This window comes from Halichoerus grypus, chromosome 6 (assembly GCF_964656455.1).
Source record: "Halichoerus grypus chromosome 6, mHalGry1.hap1.1, whole genome shotgun sequence".
Classification (NCBI taxonomy): domain Eukaryota; kingdom Metazoa; phylum Chordata; class Mammalia; order Carnivora; family Phocidae; genus Halichoerus; species Halichoerus grypus.
Window position 1 is genome coordinate 1,732,733 of NC_135717.1, and position 18,575 is coordinate 1,751,307.

General features: G+C 48.4%; 1 long non-coding RNA gene across 1 annotated transcript; it reads right to left on the reverse strand.

The window, feature by feature from the left end:
- Positions 1 to 15,164: 15,164 nt before the first annotated feature.
- LOC118544473 (uncharacterized) lies at positions 15,165 to 18,529 on the reverse strand. The gene is made up of 2 exons (XR_013448656.1): positions 16,481 to 18,529; positions 15,165 to 15,631 (listed from the first exon to the last, which is right to left on the reverse strand). It is a non-coding gene; the product is annotated as an uncharacterized LOC118544473 (long non-coding RNA).
- Positions 18,530 to 18,575: the final 46 nt, after the last annotated feature.

An 18,575-nucleotide genomic window follows, 5' to 3' on the forward strand; every position in this document is an offset into this window, starting at 1 on the left:
AGGGGAGGCCTCGGAAGGAAGCGAGGAACGCGTTGCTGGGAACCAGGGGAGAAGTGGTCCTGCGCAGCTAGACTGCGTCCCCCAGGTACACGGAGAAGAACCTGTCCCGGTGGCCGACGATCGTAAAGTTAGGGGGCTCCCGGTCAGGAAAGTGTGCTCTGGAGAGAAAGCCCGGGTGTGTGTGTGGATCTGGAAAGGGACAAAAGCCACAATCGTCATCACACGGAGAGCTCTCGGAAGAGATTAGGTGTGTGGCATTTCAGCAGGAGCGAAGAATAGAGACGGAAGACCCATGGATGAGCCTCTCTAACGGCGCGCGCGGAAGGCCCACATGGTTTCTGAACATCCTGTACCAGCAGAAACACTACCAGCCTGGATGGAGAGGGACAGAGGAACATGAAATGAAAGAAAGCTGTCTGCCTCTCAAAACAATGCAGGCAGGAAACAGGCGGAAAATACTCCTCAGCTACAGACACGTGCTACCCTTCACGAAAAAGGAAGGAAGACTCCGGGTGGGGCCGTGGGCCCGGAGGGTAGAACCTTGAGCCACGGACAACAATTCCTAGGCCTTGAAACCTGAGTTTGCTCCCCTGGATTTCAAGATTGCTTGGGACTGCAATCCCTCCTTCCTGCCACTGCCTTCCCGTTTAAATGGGAAAGTTTATGCCTATCACACCCTTGTATTTAGGGGATTAGATCGTTTGTCCTCTAGGTGCACCGATGGAGAGGAATTTTGCCTCAGGATGAATCACACACAGACACTCACTCATATCTGATTTACCTTATTTAGATGAGGAGATTTGGGACTTGGAGTCGTGCTGTCAGGGGTTCGGACTCTGGGGGACAGTAGGATGGGATGGGTGCATTTTGTATATTGGATGGATGTGAGTCTTCGGGAACCGGAAGGTGGGCTCTGGTGAGACACAGTACCAGCCCCTCAAAGAGCATCTGGTCCCCAGGACCTGTGAGTATGTTACCTTATATGGAGAAAGGGACTCTGCCGATGTGTCAAGTTAAGGCTCTCTCTCTTTTTTTCTTTTAGATTTTTTTTTTAAGATTTTATTTATTTGCAAGAGAGAGAATGAGAGACAGAGACCATGAGAGGGAAGAGGGTCAGAGGGAGAAGCAGACTCCCTGCCGAGCAGGGAGCCCGATGCGGGACTCAATCCCGGGACTCCAGGCTCATGACCTGAGCCGAAGGCAGCCGCTCAACCAACTGAGCCACCCAGGTGCCCTTTTTTTTTTAGATTTCATTTATTTATTTGAGATAGAGAGTGAGAGAGAGCGAACATGAGCTTGGGGCAGGGGCAGAGAGGCCACCGTGGGACTTGATCCCGGGACTCTGGGATCATGACCTGAGCCGAAGGCAGATGCTTAACCCACTGAGCCCTCCAGGCGCCCCAAGTTAAGGCTCTTGAGATGGGGAGAGAGTCTCCTGAATTATCTGGGTGGGTCCGATGTCATTACGAGGAAGGCACCAGTGCCCGAGTTGGGGAGAAGGCCATGGGATGTTGGAGGCAGAGGCTGGGGTAACGCAGTCACGAGCCAAGGAAGGCCAGCAGCCTCTAGAAGCTGCTAGAGACAAAGAATGGATTCTCCACCGGAGCTTCTAGAAAGAACTGTTCCTACCAACACCTGGATTTCAACTCATGTCACACTTGTGACCTCCAGAACTGTTAGACAACACATTTTTACTGTTTAAAGCCGCTAAATTTGTGCTGCCTAATGCTGTTGACTTTCATACTTAAAAAAATGGTTAAGGTGGTAAATTTTATGTGTATTTTACCACAATTAAAAAATTACTTTCGGGACACCTGAGTGGCTCAGTTGGTTAAGCATCTGCGTTTGGCTCAGGTCATGATCCTGTGGTCCTAGGATCATCGAGCCCCACATTGGGCTCCCTGCTCAACCGGGAACCTGCTTCTTCCTCTCCCTCTGCCTCTCCCCTAGCTTGTGCCCTCTCTCTCAAATAAATAAATAAAATCTTTTTTTTATTATTATTTTTGGGACGCCTGGGTGGCTCAGTTGGTTAAGCCTCCAACTCTTGATCTCAGCTCTGGTCTTGATCTCAGGGTCGTGAGTTTAAGCCCCACGTTGGGCTCCATGCTGGGTGTGGAGCCTACTTAAAAAAATATATTTTCAATTAAAAAAAACCACATACACACACACACACACACACAGAACTTCCTCACAAAGAAAACTCGTAGTCCAGATGGCTTTACTAGTGAGTTCTACTGAACTTCTAAGGAAAAAATAATAGCAATGTCATATAAGCAGAGCTTTTGCCAGTATTGGAGTTGTTTTAATTAGTTGAAAAATCAGTGTAACTCACTGTGTTAGCAGAAGAATCATATGATCATCTCATATGCAGAAAATAAAAATGGAAGAAAAAATAAATCATGCAAAAAATGCCCCCCAAAATGCAGCGGGAAAATGGACAATATTCAACACTCATTTATGATTATAACTTCTTCAAGCTGATAAGCAGTATCTTTGAAAATCTAAAGCTGAGTTCATGCTTAACAGTGAAGGGCCAAACATTTTCCCCGTGATTAACAATAAGGCGAGACGTTCACTGTCGCTTCTAGTCAACACTGCCTGGGAGTCCTAGCCCACAGACGGGGCAAGAAGAAAACAGCATGAAAACTGGAAAGGAACGTGTATGTGGAAGTAACTAGAGAATGCTAAGGAATCTAAAACCACCACCACCCAGAACTAGAGCAAGTGAATTTACCAAGATGGCAGGATACAACACCAATATACCTAATCGACTGTATTTCTGTATCCTAGCAACAGACAGATGCAAAATGAAATTTAGAAACAAGCCATTTCCCCCAAGGTGTCTAAACTCATGGAACGCACAACATCCAGAGCGAACCCTAAGGTAAACTATGGACGTTGACTGATTATAATGAGTCAGGGCAGGTTCACTCTTGGTAGTGAGTGCACCATTCTGGTGCGGGATGCTGATGACAGCGGGGCGGGGGGGCAGGGGGATAAGGGAAATCACTGTACCTCCCTCCTTTTGTGTGTTTTGTTGTGAATCTTCAGCTGCACTAAAAAAAAATCGCCTTAAAAAAAACAACTATTTCCTCAAACTTTTGCTTAAAGATCTGATACCCAAATCAAAGACATTAGAAGAAAATTACCCTGATACACCGCAAGGAAACTACAGATACTATTCCTTCATGAACACAGACACAAAAATCCTTAAAGGGGCGTCCGGCTGGCTCAGTCAGTTAAGCGTCGGACTCTTGATTTTGGCTCAGGTCATGATCCCGGGGTCCTGGGATCGAGCCCCACATCGGGCTCCCTCCTTAGCGGGAAGCCTGCTTCTCCCTCCCCCACTCCCCCTGCTTGGGTTCCCTCTCTCGCTGTGTCTCTCTCTGTCAAATAAATAAATAAAATCTTTAAAAATAAATAAAATAAAATAAGTACTCAAAAAATTAAAAAAAAATCCTTAAAGTATAAACGAATCTAACCTAACACATATAAAATGGATAAAATAGTGTGATTGAGAGAAATGCAAGTTTGGTTTAACGTTACAAAATCCATTAAGGTAATCCAACTATATATTGTTTTTCTACGACTGGCCACAGAGCACCACAATCTGGGGACTTAAAACAACAGAAATTTCCTGTGTCAGAGCCCTGGAGGCTTGAAGTCTGAAACTGGTTAGGGGATAAGACTCCCTTGTCTTCTCCTGCTTCTGGGGTTTGCTGCAGAGCCTTGGAGCTCCTTGGCTTGTAGACACGTCACTCGGATCCCTACCCCTGTTGTCAAATGGCAGTGTCTTCTCCATGGGTGTCCCTGTCTTCTCAGGGCATTTCCTTCTTCCTACAGGGACCCCAGTCACATTGGACGAGGGCCATCCTGACGACCTCATCTCATCACATCTGCAAAGACCCTCTTTCCAAAGAAGGACACATTCCTAGATACTGCACATTAGGACTTACATCCATCTTTTTGGGGGACACAGTTCAATCCATGATTCCATATTGATAGAACAGAGGAGAAAATCCATAAGCCATCTCAACAGATGCCCAGAAGCATTTGAAAAACGTCAGTATCCATTTATGATAAAACTCTCAGCAAACTACCAATAGAAGGGACCTTTCTCAACCTTATAAAGGCATCTTCAGGAACCAAGAGCTAACCACCCAGGCCAGCATGATAAAATACTGAATGCTTTCAATATTTGAATTAAAATACTGAACGTCTGGGAACAAGGCCAGCAGCATGCACATTCTCATTGCTCACAGCTGACATTGAATCAGAGGTCCAGCCAGTGCATGGTGAAGCAAGAAACAGAAAAAACTGCACATGGCTAGAAGAGAAAATCTGGTCTTAAAAAGATGATAGTGTATATACTGAATTCTGTAGAATCCACAAAGGTCACTAGAATTTGTAATAAAATTTAGCAAGGTACGACATCAAATATCAGTATCTATTATATTTCTATATGTTAGCCATGCACAATTGGAAAATAAACTTAAAAAAATACCAAAAGCATAAAAAAAGGAATTATTTAGGGATAAATGTTTAAAGATACAGGCAAAACTCCAATGAAATTTATAAAACATCGCTGAGTGTAATTAAAGAAGACCGAAATATTCATACTGACATATTGTTAGGACAGCAATTCTTCCCTAATTGGTCTACAGATGCTCATTCCGAGCAGCACAGATAAACAAATTATTGCATAGTCATATGACAGAATACTGCCCAGCAATAAAAAGGAACGGACTATGGACACAGGCAACAACGGGGATGAATCTCAAAAACATTCTGCTGAGTGAACAAAGCCCGACACAAACTAAATCTATTTTCCCATTCGTCAAAAACTCTAGAATAGGCAAAACCGTATGACGATCCAGGAAAATGGTGGTTCTAATGGTGGTCTAATGGTGGTTCCATGCTGTGGAAGAGTGCACGGGGGAATTGTGTGGGTTGATAGAATGTTCTAGCTCTCCATCAGGGCATCAGCTGGTCTGGCGTGTGCGTTTGTCACAATCCTTTGATCTCTAATACATAAGATATGTGCATTCCCTTTATGTAAATTCCACCTGAATAAAAACTGGTAATAAACCGCCAGCTAAGAATCTCCGATACGTGCGAAAGTGCAAAATAATGCATAATGAAATATAGATTATTTGGAATTGATGATGAAAGTCCTACTTATCAGAACTCAAGAGAAGCAGACAAAGCCATGTTTAAGGGGAAACGTATAATCTTAAATGCGCACGAGAAAAAATGAAAGACTGAACATTATTAGCTCAAGGGTCACCTCTAGATACTAGAAGAAGAGAGGAAACCCCTCTGTTACTTGGGGAAAAAAGGAAGAAAAGAAGAATTTACATTTGCTTCTACTGGGTACTGAGACAGATGACCAGTCTGAGACAACTTTGCTTTTGAAGCTCAAGGTTTTAAGACCCCAGGTTTGGACTACAGCTCCTCCAGAGGGCAGGGGTGCGGCTGAACTTCTCAGAGAGAAGCCTCCTCCCCAGCTGGCCCTGGGCCGCCTCTGCTGACCCAGCCAGCTTTCTTTTTAATTCCTCGCTGTGCTGGCAAAGGTCAAGTTTAATTTTGCTTCCATCTTGCCCTGGAGATATATAAATATATCTCTATAGATAGATAGGCTTTGGGGTCCCACTTTTAAGGGACAGTGGCTTTCTATTATTTTTGAAAGAGGCTACAGACCCCGGTCTTCAACCTGCCGTGCACCACGAGGCCATTTCGAGCAAGCTCACGGTCACCCAGGCTGGCAAATGCCCTTCGTGCTCTTCCTATTGCATGTACAGTATTACATGCAATTATCTCCTCACTCTCTTCAATGCTTGTAATGAGATCGTTTTTACACTTTATCTAGAATTTACTTGTTTTCAGCAGAATAAATCCAAATACCCCATCTAGCCATATTCTCAAACCAGGGAGGCACAGGGGACACAAGCGATAAAGACAATTATTGATAATTGTAAGTGTCAGCATGACGAAGGTGTTTGATGAAAGACACCGCGACCAAAGGGAAAAGATAAGCCACGGGCCGGGAGAAAATACTGGAACGCACATAATAGGTTTAAAGATTATAAACAGAGTTTATAAAGGGTTCATACACTCAATATGAGGCAAAAGATAGGTATGGGTAACTCACTCTGACAAGGAAATATGAGAGGCCAAAAAACATATTTAAAGATGTTCAACTTACTACTAATTAGGTATACTGGACATTTGTCATTTTTTGGCCATTGGGCATTTGGAACCTTTCTTTCTGTGTTTGAGGAACTCCCTCCACTGAGAGTCTTTTCCCCCAACGTCAGGGGCGCCTGGGTGGCTCAGTCGGTTGAGCATCCGACTCTTGGTCCCTGCTCAGGTCTTGATCGCAGGGTCATGAGTTAAAGCCCCGCGTGGGGCTCCACATTGGGTGTGCAGCAAAAAAGAAGAAGGTGCGACATCAGACGCACACTTCCCAGCTGCGCCCAGCCAGACTTCCCTTGGGGGCTGTGGGGTCGTGAAGCAGAACAGCCTCCCTCGTGGTGGCAGCTCATGGGGGCTGCAGCACTTGCACCCCCACGTCTAAGGGGAGGCGGGGCGGTGGGCTTCCACCAGCATCCGGGGGCTACCGTCTGTGATCTTGAGCGCCGACATCTGTGACTCAGCAACGGACAGCGTCGGACAGCTATTGGCCGATCCGCGCATTTCTGCCTGCCTAGCTTCGAGCCTGCTCTCTCAGCAATCCCAGAGACTTCAGTTGCTTTTAATAATTTCCTTTCCTGCTTTAATCAGAAATTTACTTACATCAGGGAAATGCAAGTTCAAACAACGACGAGATAGGGACCCTCTTCTGCACAGGAGATGAAGAGAAACAGAAATATTTGGACACTGCTGGAGGAAGTGTAAATTGGCATAGACGCTTTGGAGGACAATTTGTGGGTGTCCAATCAAGTGGAATGCAGGTATCTTATGACCCGGAAATTCCACTGCCGGTCACATTCTCTAAAGTATAGCTTGTGATGACAAGTGCAACACTCTTCACCGAGGAGCTATTTATAACACGAGAAAAAAGTAAAAAACCACCCCAAACCCTACTTTGATGTCGATGTGGAATGAATAAAAAATTGCAGTATATTTATACAGCATGTGAACTGGGACAGAAAGTACCAAGATGGAGCGATTCTGAGAAGGACACCGCGTTGCAGAAGGACATGTGTGGTATACCGTTGGTGTTCATTCAAAGACGTAAGGGGCAGACACAGATGAGGACAGGTGACGGGAGGGAATCTGAAGATAGGTGGGTTGTGTCAATGTCAACATCCTGGTTAGGACAGGGCACTAACAGCTTTGTCTCATGAGGGGAAACCCCATAAAATGTGTTCTTTCCTATGGCTGCCTGCAAATCTGCAACTAAGTTAATAAAAATTCAATTCAATGCCAAACAATGTATATATTATTTATAGGTACATGATGGCTTCTTTCCAGGAGAGGGGCGGAAACGGAATTTGGGAGAGACAGACGGGACCCATCGAATCTCCCACCCCTCCCCGGAAAGAACATTTTTGAGGTAAATACGACAAGATATTAACACTTAGAATCAGCATGTGGGTGAATGAGGGTTTGTATACTACTCTGCACTTCTCTTTGTGTTAAAAAAATGCCACCACGATTAAGCAAGATGACCTTTAGGAGGGGCTGAAGGCAGCGCCTGGCTGGCCGTAGGCGCTCCGTAAATCTCAGCGCCCCAGAGCATTACTGGTCTGTTAGCCAGTGAGCTGCTTGCTTGGCTCCAGAGAAGTATGTTTTCCGTCAGTTCGTCAGTCTGTGCCGGGGTCCGCACTTCATCGCGAGCCCCCCTTTCCGTTGCCCCAGCCCTCCTCAGGGAGCACGGAGAAGACACGGTGTCCGGTAGAGTCAGGCCCCCTCCGTGGAAGGGATGTGGTCCACACGCACAGCAGGGCCTGGCCGCTGGCTTCTGGTCAAGCTGGGCGTGGCGGACCGAGGCAGAAACGCACCCTCCCCTGGACCCCCAGGATCGTGTTTCGAGGTCAGCTTCTCACCCGATGTTACCGTCAGGATCGGGTGCAGAGGAGACAAACGTGCCCGAGGCCCCTGGAGCTGAGCGGGGCTGATTGCTGACAGGCTCCGAGTTGGAGCAGGTGCACATCTGAGGCTGGAGGCAGAAGGGGGGCTCGGTCAAGTGAGAAGGGGAAGGCGTTTGGAGGATTTGGGGCTGTATTCGGCCTCTCGAGTCCTTCTATCCCTCCTCACCCCCGTCCCCACTCAGTGAGCTTAGGGTCAGCCCCTTTTAGAGGAGATATCCTGGAGAAATGACTGAGGAGCTCCTCTGGGAGCAAAGCACCTCGGGGCTTCCCAGATGTCAGGAATTTGGAAAGGAGTTGACGGCAGCCCCCGTTCCTCAGCCGCAAAGGGAGGGCCGAGGGCTCCCCCTGCAGGCGAGTGGCTTCTTCTGTGACATCTTCGTCCTTGCCCGTACCCGAGACACAGCGGGGACCCCTGCACATTGTGCCCACGGAAGACCAAGGCTGTCAGCTCAGCATCCTGTTCAAGGGTACCCAGCCGGCAGGCAGGAGGACTGCCCCGGAAATGGTGGTTTCAATAATAATGTTTTTTAAAAGACATTTTATTGTGGTAAAACCAGCATAACATTAAATGTACCATCTTAACCACTTCCAAGTGTCCACGTCAGTACCATTAAAGACACTGACACTGCTGAGCAGCCGTCCCCACCGTCCATCTCCAGAACATTCCATCCCCCCACTGAGACCCTACCCTGTCCCTGCTACACGCTGACCCCCGCACCACCATCTACTTTCTGTCTCTGTGATTTTGACGACTCCAGGGACCCCTTAAGAGTGAAATCGTACAGTGTCCATCCTTCTCCATCTGGCTCACTTCACTCAGCATCACATCTTCAAGGTTCATCCGTGTTGGAGCAGGTGCCAGGATTCCTTCCTTGTTAAGGCTGAATAATATTCCATGGTGTGGATATACCACACATTGTTTATCCATCCATGCATCGATGGGCACTCGGGGGGGGGGCTCCCCCTTTTGGTTGCGAATAGTGCGATGAACATGGGGGTGCAAATGTCTGAGTCTCAGTAATTTTTGAATCAACTTACTTTAGAATAACTTCAGATTTATAAAAATGTTGCAAAGATAATCCAGGGAGTTCTCATAAAAAAAATAAAATCTGTGCAAAGCTGGCGTTATTGAAACTTTGTATAAACGTACCATAACAATCTTGGGAGAGAGAGAACATGATCACCTATGTTTTACAGATGCAGAAAGTGAAGGTGATGTTGTTCCAGCCAGACCCCCAGGTCCCTGGTGCATCCCAGGATCTGCGGCTGTACCCAGCTGTACCTTTCTCTGGAAAATCGTTCCCAGCCCATGCCTGAGCTCCTGCTCTCCCTCCCGGTAACCCTCGGTCTAGAGCTGACTGGTGTGGGGTCCACTCTGGCCCTTGGCCTCCAGGTGCAGAGCTCCTGGGGAGCCCGGTGAGGCTGGACCTCGGCTTGCCTCCATCCCCCGCCCTCCTCTGCACCCCTCACTCCTCACCATCTCCCCTGAGAACACTCCCTCATCAGCCACCCGCCCAAGGATCCCCGCCGAGGCCCTGCTTCTGGGGAAGCTGGCCTATGACATTTAGGGAGGGCTGCTTTCCACAGCTGCTGAGTGAGAAGCTAGCTCTGCCTTCAGACGTCCGCCCCAGAAGCTGCACTCAGGCACTCTCTGCTCCGGCAAACTCAGCTCAAGGGCCGAGACATGAATCTGAGAGCTGACCATACGGTGCCGGCCCCTAACACGGTAGTCACCCCAGCGTGGCAGGACCCAGAGGTAAGGCAGCCCCCAGGATGGCTGACCAAGCCCGGGGCAGTCCGCTTCGAAGTTCTGCCACAGATCCACTCCTTCCATCGAGTTACAGGAGGAGCCACTCCAGATGACATGGGACCGGCAGCCCTGATGACCACTAGACTTTTCTAGAAAGTTCTGAGGACCCATGACAGAGGTCAGAAAATGCAATGGTAGTTCAAACAGTGAAAAAAAAACAAAACAACCCATGACTGTATTTATTTTCCATTTTTAAATGTGCTTTTGCTGATTTCGAAAGTTTGATTTTGATTTAACTGTGTATGTTAAAATGATAATATTTGAATATGTTGGGTTAAATAAAACATAATTAAAATAGATTTTACCTTTTCTTTTTATACTTTTAGGGTAGACAATTCTAGTTACACACATGACATATTCTTACTGGACAGCGCTGATGTATTCTTCGGTAGGAGTGAGCTGGGCCATTTATTCTTTCGTTTACTTATTCAGTCGTGCACTCATGTCGACAGACCTCTCCAAACACCTGTTACCTGCTGGGGCCTCTGCCGAGCTCCAGAGCTCCCCAGAAAAGAAATCGCACCTCTTGTTCTGGATCTTCCTGAGTGACTGAGGTTTTCCCGCCACTTCTATTCCCCACGGAACCCCACGTGCTTCCTCTTGCAGGCTGTATTGATACATCAGAGTCCGTTTTCTTCCCATTTTGCAGGTGAGTAAACTGTGGTCCACAGAAGCATAAGGATCCATCCGAGGCCACTCACGGGGTTGGTAGCCGAGCACCTGCTGCTCGTCCTGGTCAGCGATGGGGCTCCAGACTCTTGTGACACCCAGTACTGAGCTGTAGCCTCCTTACCACTGTTTTCTTAAGGAGACGTCACACCCAACGTGGGGCTTGAACTCACGACCCTGAGATCAAGAGCTGCTTGCATGCTCCATAGCCCAAGCCAGCCAGCCAGGCCTCCCCAAGCTGCAGCCTCCCAATGATGACATCATTACAAGAATTTCCAAATTTATGCACACTGATGGTGGAAGCTTTCTTCTGAGGTCTCCACGGAGATCAGCTGATTTGGAAAAATTAGACATCACCTTATAAAGCTGAAGACGCCCTACCCTGGCCCCATCCGTTCCAGCCCTAGATGGACATATTCTTCAGGTAAACTCATGCACACGCGTAAGAACGTTCTTCACAACATTGTTTGCAGCACCAAAAAGCTGAATCAACCCAAATTTCCAAGGGCCGGAGGAGGCATAAAGAAGCTAGGATGTGGTCTACAGTGGAACGCTATCCAGCCGTGCAATGAGTGAGCTGTAGCTTTGCATGTGATAATGAATTTTTCTCATAAACATAATGGAAAAAAAGTGCAAATTCCAGGAAAAGACATATAAATAAGGACCACAAACATGCATTACGTTCTCTGATGTACGTGACACACAGACATTACTAGACACGTCTGTATAATGCATGTGTATTTTTACGTTTATGATGTCCTTGCCTTTCTCTGCAGATGTACGCTTTTACCGTACGTGTTATTTTATACTATATGTGGAGTGTATGTGATATATAATTTATATATTAGCTTATGTATATTACATATAAATATGTATTTTCTATGCACTTTACTATATATTGCTCTGCCTGTTTACTCTGTATGTTTACTATATATAGTATTTTTTTTTTAAAGATTTTATTTATTTATTTGAGAGAGAGAGAATGAGAGACAGAGAGCATGAGAGGGGGGAGGGTCAGAGGGAGAAGCAGACTCCCTGCCGAGCAGGGAGCCCGATGTGGGACTCGATCCCGGGACTCCAGGATCATGACCTGAGCCGAAGGCAGTCGCTTAACCAACTGAGCCACCCAGGCGCCCTATATATAGTATTTTATATATGATTTTATCTTATAAATATACTTAAGCACTATAAATATTCTAATACATAAAATGTGTCATTTATATAATAACCTCACTAGTTTTTAATAAATATTATACAAAATACTATATGTAGATAAAATACTACATACGTTATATATGTTTTGTCCATATACATCTCCATTATATCATATACAAATCTATATTATAGATCTATAACAACAGACCAGGGTGTGATAAACAAACTTCATCGCCCTCGCCGGACGGTTTTAAATGTTTTGCAAACCGGGGTCACCTGCGTGCACACTGGCCCGGCGCCGGGCCACCTGTGGACTCCCAGCGCTCTGAGCATCAGCGCCTGATGACCACGGGAGAGGCAACTACCTCAGATTCTACCCACCGAAGTTCCGCTTTTAACTGGATAGGAAAATCACAGAGAGAGTGCAAATCTGTTCTAACACCCGGCCTCTCTTCAAATGTACACACAAAGCAATTCTGCAAGCAGAAACTTGGCGAGCATCCTGCTGGTTTTCAGTTTTCCCTCATAAGTCGCTTGTTTTGTTTTCATGTTCGTTTTCTTTTCCCACCGCTTAGCTTCCTCCAGCCCAAAGCAGTGGTGCCTGGGTCAGGCGCAGGGGGGAGGATGGACTGCAAAGGGGTGCGAGGAGCCTTCTGGGAGGGAAGACGGACGGAGACGTGGCCTCCTGTCCGAACTTACCCAGCTGCTCTCTCCAGAGGGAGGCTCGCAGATGCGCAGGTCGGAGCCCGCATGCAATATGTCCCGGGTGATCTGGGGTCGTGCACCTCACAGCACTGCAAACCACGGGACCGGGCTGCCCCTCCACAGAGCAGCGTCAAGAGGGGGAGGCCAGAGCCTCTGCCTCGTGTCCTCGCCCCCGCTGGCACGGAGGTCTCCTTTCCACCGTGCATGAGAGGAACAGGGGGGCTCCCCGCAGGCACACATGCAGTGAGTAAGCCGTGGCAATGCCCTCGGTGCATTTCCCTGATCCCCCCCTCCCACCCCACCCCCGCCCTGTGCAGGTGCGTTTCTCACCCAAACCCCACAGCCGCGGGACAGCAGGCTGGCTGGGCACGGATCACCCAAATCAGGCCGTCGGAGCGCGGACTGCGGGCCGGGTTGTGAAAGACAGTTGGAAGGCAGGCAGGCAGGGACAAGGGGACTCCACCCTAAAAGGAAACCACCATTAAACCTTTTTTTAAAGATCTTATTTATTTAGTTAGTAGAGAGAGTGCATGCGCAGGCAAGAGAGAGAAAGAACGAGCTGGGCTGGGGGGCCAAGGAAGAAGCAGTCTCCCTGATGAACAGGGAGCCCGATGCGGGGCTCCATCCCAGGACCCTGGGATCATGACCTGAGCTGAAGACAGACCCTTAACCAACTGAGCCACCCAGGTGCCCGAGGAAACCACCCTTAAAAGGATTTTACACCACCCTGGGAGGAGCCCTCCACCCTTTCCCACATGATAGATAGGTGACAAAAACCTGATCGGATGACAGGCACAGAGAGGGTTAATCAGATTAAAGCTGCCCCTAAAAACCCCTAGACTTAGAAACTCTGGTGACAACCCTCTTGGGTCCCCTCCCTCCTCAACAGCTTCATACTATCACGTTGCTATTGCTCAGTAACCTTGCTCGGCTGCCCACCCCTCTGTCTGGTCTACCTCCTCATTCTTCCAAGCGGCGGGACGAGAATGGCGGGCACCGACGTAGAAAAAAATCCTGTAACACAGGCCCTGGTCTTTCACCAACGTAAGACGTACACAAACAACTCATTTTGTTTTTCCAAATCACAATAAATCAAGAACGGGCCTCCACTCACCTGGCTAACACGAAATTCAATTTCACATTTTTTTTTTATTTATTTGACAGAGAGAGCACAAGCAGAGGGAGAGAGACGGAGAAGCAGGCTCCCTGCTGAGCAAGGAGCCCGATGTGGGACTTGATCCCAGAAACCTGGGATCATGACCCAGGCCGAAGGCAGCCATTTAACCGACTGAGACACCCAGGTGTCCCACATTTTCTTTTTTTTTTAAGGAAGGTCCTTCAGGCTGCTGAGTTTGGGCCTCGATGCTGACAAAGCAGCCCAGGTGGGTCCCCGGCTGGGAGGTGAGACGGGACGTCAGTCCCCTCGGGTACAGCGGGTTCCTGAGACTCTACCTCCACCCTTCGGAACCTGGTCCGCCGTCTTGAAAATACTTCTCGTTCTCCCTAGCCTCCCTCCGAGTTACCTTCTATTACCACTCTAGCTTCAGGCAAGGAAGCAGGCTCAGGGATGTGAAATGAATCATCCCACATTGTCTTCCGGGCAAGGCACCCCGGCCTCCATCCAGGCCTCTCCCACCCAAGCCCCAGGCTTCCCAAGGCGGGATGTGGCAGATCATTTAGCCCATCAGACTTGTGATTTCATGGGAACTCTAAATTTCACCTATACATGAATTTAAGTTTTTAAAATAGTGTTTTGAGGTGTTGAGATAACTTTCAGGGCTCAAGATGCATGGAGCCGCTCCGGCCATCACTTCTGGTCCCTGCAGGTGCTCCGAGGACCCAGTCCCTGCAGTACCCACACTCCACCCACATGGGGCTCCATCCTTACTTCCTCGTTCCTTCTGACCCCAAACAAGGGTGACTGTGTGGCCCCCGCCAATCCGAAATATTCTGTTTTCCTCTTCTTGTTCTCTTTATTCTATAGAAGCTTCCTGCCTTGCTCCGCTTTGAGAAGTGTTAAGTTAGGTTCGCATCTCCTTTAATCATTTAACAGATGAAAATGAGAATACTACCTTTGGAAGTCCAGTGGCGGGCCGCACTGCGTCGCAGCCAGCCGGCCGGGAGCTGAGCCCCGTCCCGCACTCTGGCCCCGGACGGCAGGTCTCTCTCTAAGTAAACATTCTTTTGCCTGGTTTGCTGGTAACCATCGTCTGTTAACTGTTTCCCTCAAACGAGTCCATTTAACTTGCATGTGGAGAACACTCACACGTCCGAGTTATTCTCTGATAATCCACTTTGTGGTGAAAAAGGAGGTGGATCTCTATGTACGGACATGGAAAGATCTTACGATAAATGAAGGGAAATAAGGTGTATTATGGTGCATACAGCCTGCTGCCACTTGTGTAAAAATTGTCAATTAACTTTAAAAGGCCAGGAAAAGAAGGGCAAAGAACAAACTGAAAACAGGGGCGCCTGGGTGGCTCAGTCGTTAAGCGTCTGCCTTTGGCTCAGGTCATGATCCCAGGGTCCTGGGATCGAGCCCCGCATCGGGCTCCCTGCTCAGCGGGAAGCCTGCTTCTCCCTCTCCCACTCCCCCTGCTTGTGTTCCCTCTCCCGCTGGGTGTCTCTGTCAAATAAAATCTTAAAAAAAAAAGAGTAAGGTCCTACTATATGCTTTCTGTAAAACCCTCTTTAAATATCAATGAACACAACAGACAACGAACACAGACTGGGTAGTTAAACAGAAATTTATTCTCTCAGTTCTGGAGGTGGGACATCTGGAATCACGGTGTCAGCGGGCCTGTTTCTCCTGGATGCTCCGAGGGGAAAGCCGTTGTCCGGGCCTCTCCAGCTTCTGGTGGCTGCCCACAACCCCTAACTGTTCTTGGCCTCTGCACCCACCACTTCCTCTGTCTCGATCCTCACATGCTCTTCTCTTTTGTGTTCTGTCCAAGTTTTTTTCCATCTCATGAGGACACCGGTCATTGGATTAGGGCCTGCTCGAATCCAGTGTGACCCCACTTAACTTGACGACGTCTGTGAAGACTCTATTTCCTATAAGGTCACATCCACGGGTCCTGGGGGCTGGGACTGGAGCATGTCTTTTTAGGAGACACAACTGAATCCAAGACACTATGCAAACACTGATCAAAAGCAGGCTGGAAGTTAGCTCGATTCACATCACACACAACAGACCCTAGAACAGAACATGTTAGCGGGAAGAAAGAGGAATATTTAAAATGGTAAAGGGGGTCAGTTCATCAAAAAGGCAAATCAACCCTCATCGTGTGTCTGCTCCAGAACTCGACGGCCCATGAAGAGGGGGACAATACAAAGGGGAAATAGACAAATCCTTCACCAGAAGTGGAGATTTTGACATCTCTCTCTGAGCAATGGTAGAACCAGCACACAGAAAATCAGAAAGGTTTTCGAATATGCAAACAGCGCGTCACCCACTTGACCTGACACATAACACTCCATCCAGCAGCAGCGGTACCTTTTCCAAGTGTACGAGGAACCTTCACCAAGGTGGGCCACGCTACGGCCATAAAGCAAATCTCAAATTTTAAAAAGGACTGAAATCCTACAAAGTATGTTCTCTGGCCACCACATCATTACACAAGAAACTAATTTTGGAAACATACCTGGAAAATCCTCACATTTTTGGAAATCAATGACACATTTCCAAGTAAACCGTGGGTCCAAGAAGAAATCATCATGGAAATTAGAAACACCATTCTCAACCGAAAGCACCAAGTAATTGTGTGGGGTATAACTAAAGTAGTGTGTAGAGGGAGAATCACAGCCTTCAAAGGTATGTGAGATTCCGACCCTCGTCCCTCCCGTTCTTATTTTATAAGGGTCACGAAAGTTCATTTCTTTAATTTTCCTGATCCTCTGCATTTATTAGCTAAAATTCTTCTTGATAGAACCAACTATTTTACCTTGAAGTATAAGGTAAAATATGAAAGGCAAGACTAATTACTTTTTGCTTGAGTCTTTGGTTTATTTTCAGAGTCATGACACGATGCTCAGCAATACTCACCTGAGATTATACACGATTTTTTATTCTTCAGAAGCTCACATGGTCCCGGGGAGGGGGGGACTCTTGAAGCTGGCTCCTCAGTCCTTCCCCCCCGCCAACAATTTACTATAAAATGTGCAAACATATAGAAGAGTTGAAAGAACTTTTCAGGAAACAGTTACAAACCTACAGCATGACTCTGCAGTGATTACTTCGATTGGCATCTCCAATGCTACCACCTTCTCAGAGCCTGTTTTCAGTTCATGTGTCTCCTTCTAGGTCTTTCTCTGGGCACCATACATATTTCCCTATCGTGCTAGTCGGCTAGGGGCAGCCATAACAGAATACCACTGAGCAGGTCTCACAGTTCTGCAGCCTGGACATCCAAGGTCAAGGTGTGAGCAGGTCTGATTTCTCCGGAGGCCTCTCGGGACGTGGGCAGAGGCTGAGGGTCCCACCGCCATTTCTCCGGTCTGACAACCCGGTGCCGATGTCAGCCAGGGAGTTCCGTTCCTCCCGACCCGGGGCCCTGCCACATTCTGCTTGAGTATCCTCAGGACACGCGGTGGCTAGCTTCTTTCAGAGCCAGTGAGCTGAGAGAAGAGACCACGTTCCAGGTGGAGACATACCACTTTTAGGACGTAGATTTGGAGGGGACATCTGCGTCATCCTATTCCATAGAGTGATTAAGCGCACTTGCCCTGAAGGGGAGCAGGGTCTGGCTTGGAATTGATGAACCCATCACAGATGAACATGGACGCCCACTTCTGGGACCCTTCCATTCGTGAACATTGTCTCTCTTAACACCGAAATTCTAAGATGGCAAGAATCGTGCATTCCTTGCTCACCACCATACTCTCAACGGAGCACCCCCCCCCACTTGGGCCCCTCACACACTCAGAACTGCTACTGCGGCACGTCTCAGACCTTTGGGGGTGGTGGGACAGCTGATGGTCCGCGGGCACTCTCTACAACACGAAGAGATGTCTTCTGAAAACACACAGATGTTGTTTTGCATTGGGGGCACATTCACATCACCTGTGTTATGGGGGGCGCTGGGCTGGCTCTGTATGAAGAGCATGGAACTCCTGATCTCGGGGTTGTGAGTTCAAGACCCACGTTGGGCATAAAGATTTTGTACATCAATAAATATATTTTAAATATATATATATATACACATATACATATATTAAGGGCGCCTGGGTGGCTCAGTCGGTTAAGCACCCGCCTTCCACTCAGGTCATGGATCTCAGGATCTTGGATTGAGCCCCGCATCCAGCTCCCTGCTCAGCGGAGAGTCTGCTTCTCCCTCTGCCCCTCCCCCTGCTCATGCTCTCTCTCAAATAAATAAACAAAATCTTTAAATATATATATATATATAGAGAGAGAGGAATTAGTAAAAACCATGACAAGGCCCCTCACGGGGAAGCAGTGACGAGCAGTCAGGGGCTCCGTGCTGCACATGCATGCCCCAAAAGCCTTCCCCAAGACACACATAGCTGCCCGAGGTCAGCTGGTTCCAGGCTTTTCTGTGAATATCTGCTTCCTGTTGGTGGATCTGTCACCTTCAGCACTTTCTACAAGAGAAGGGCTGGCAGAACCCAGTGACGGATGAAAACTGCGGATGCAACTAGAAATTACGCCAACTCTGACCTCCAGGGGAAACCGGTCTGCCCGCACAGACGGGGAAACTGAGGCAGAGAGGCCGCACAGCTGGAAGTAGGACAGCGAGGATTCAAACCCAGTGTCAGGCCAGCCGAGAACGTTCTGTTTGAAATAAGCCCCCGTGTTGTTTCAACTGAGGGAAAATACATCTGACGTTAAATGTAGCTCTCGCTGTTTTTCCGCGCGCAGTGGAGGGGCCCGGAGCACACCGGCGCGGCTGTGCGGTCGTCCCCACCGTGCGTCTCAGGACGTCCCGCGTCCCCACCCTGAGCCTCGGTCCCCGGTACACACCGACCCCCACCGGACTCCTTCCCACTGCAGCGGACCCGCTCCTGACGCGTCCCCACCACACCTGCCAGCTCTGTGCCCGCCCCGCGGCGGCAGGCCCCGCCCCGCGGCGGCAGGCCCCGCCCCCACGTGACCCCCCCCCCCCCCCCCCCCCGCGCGCTCG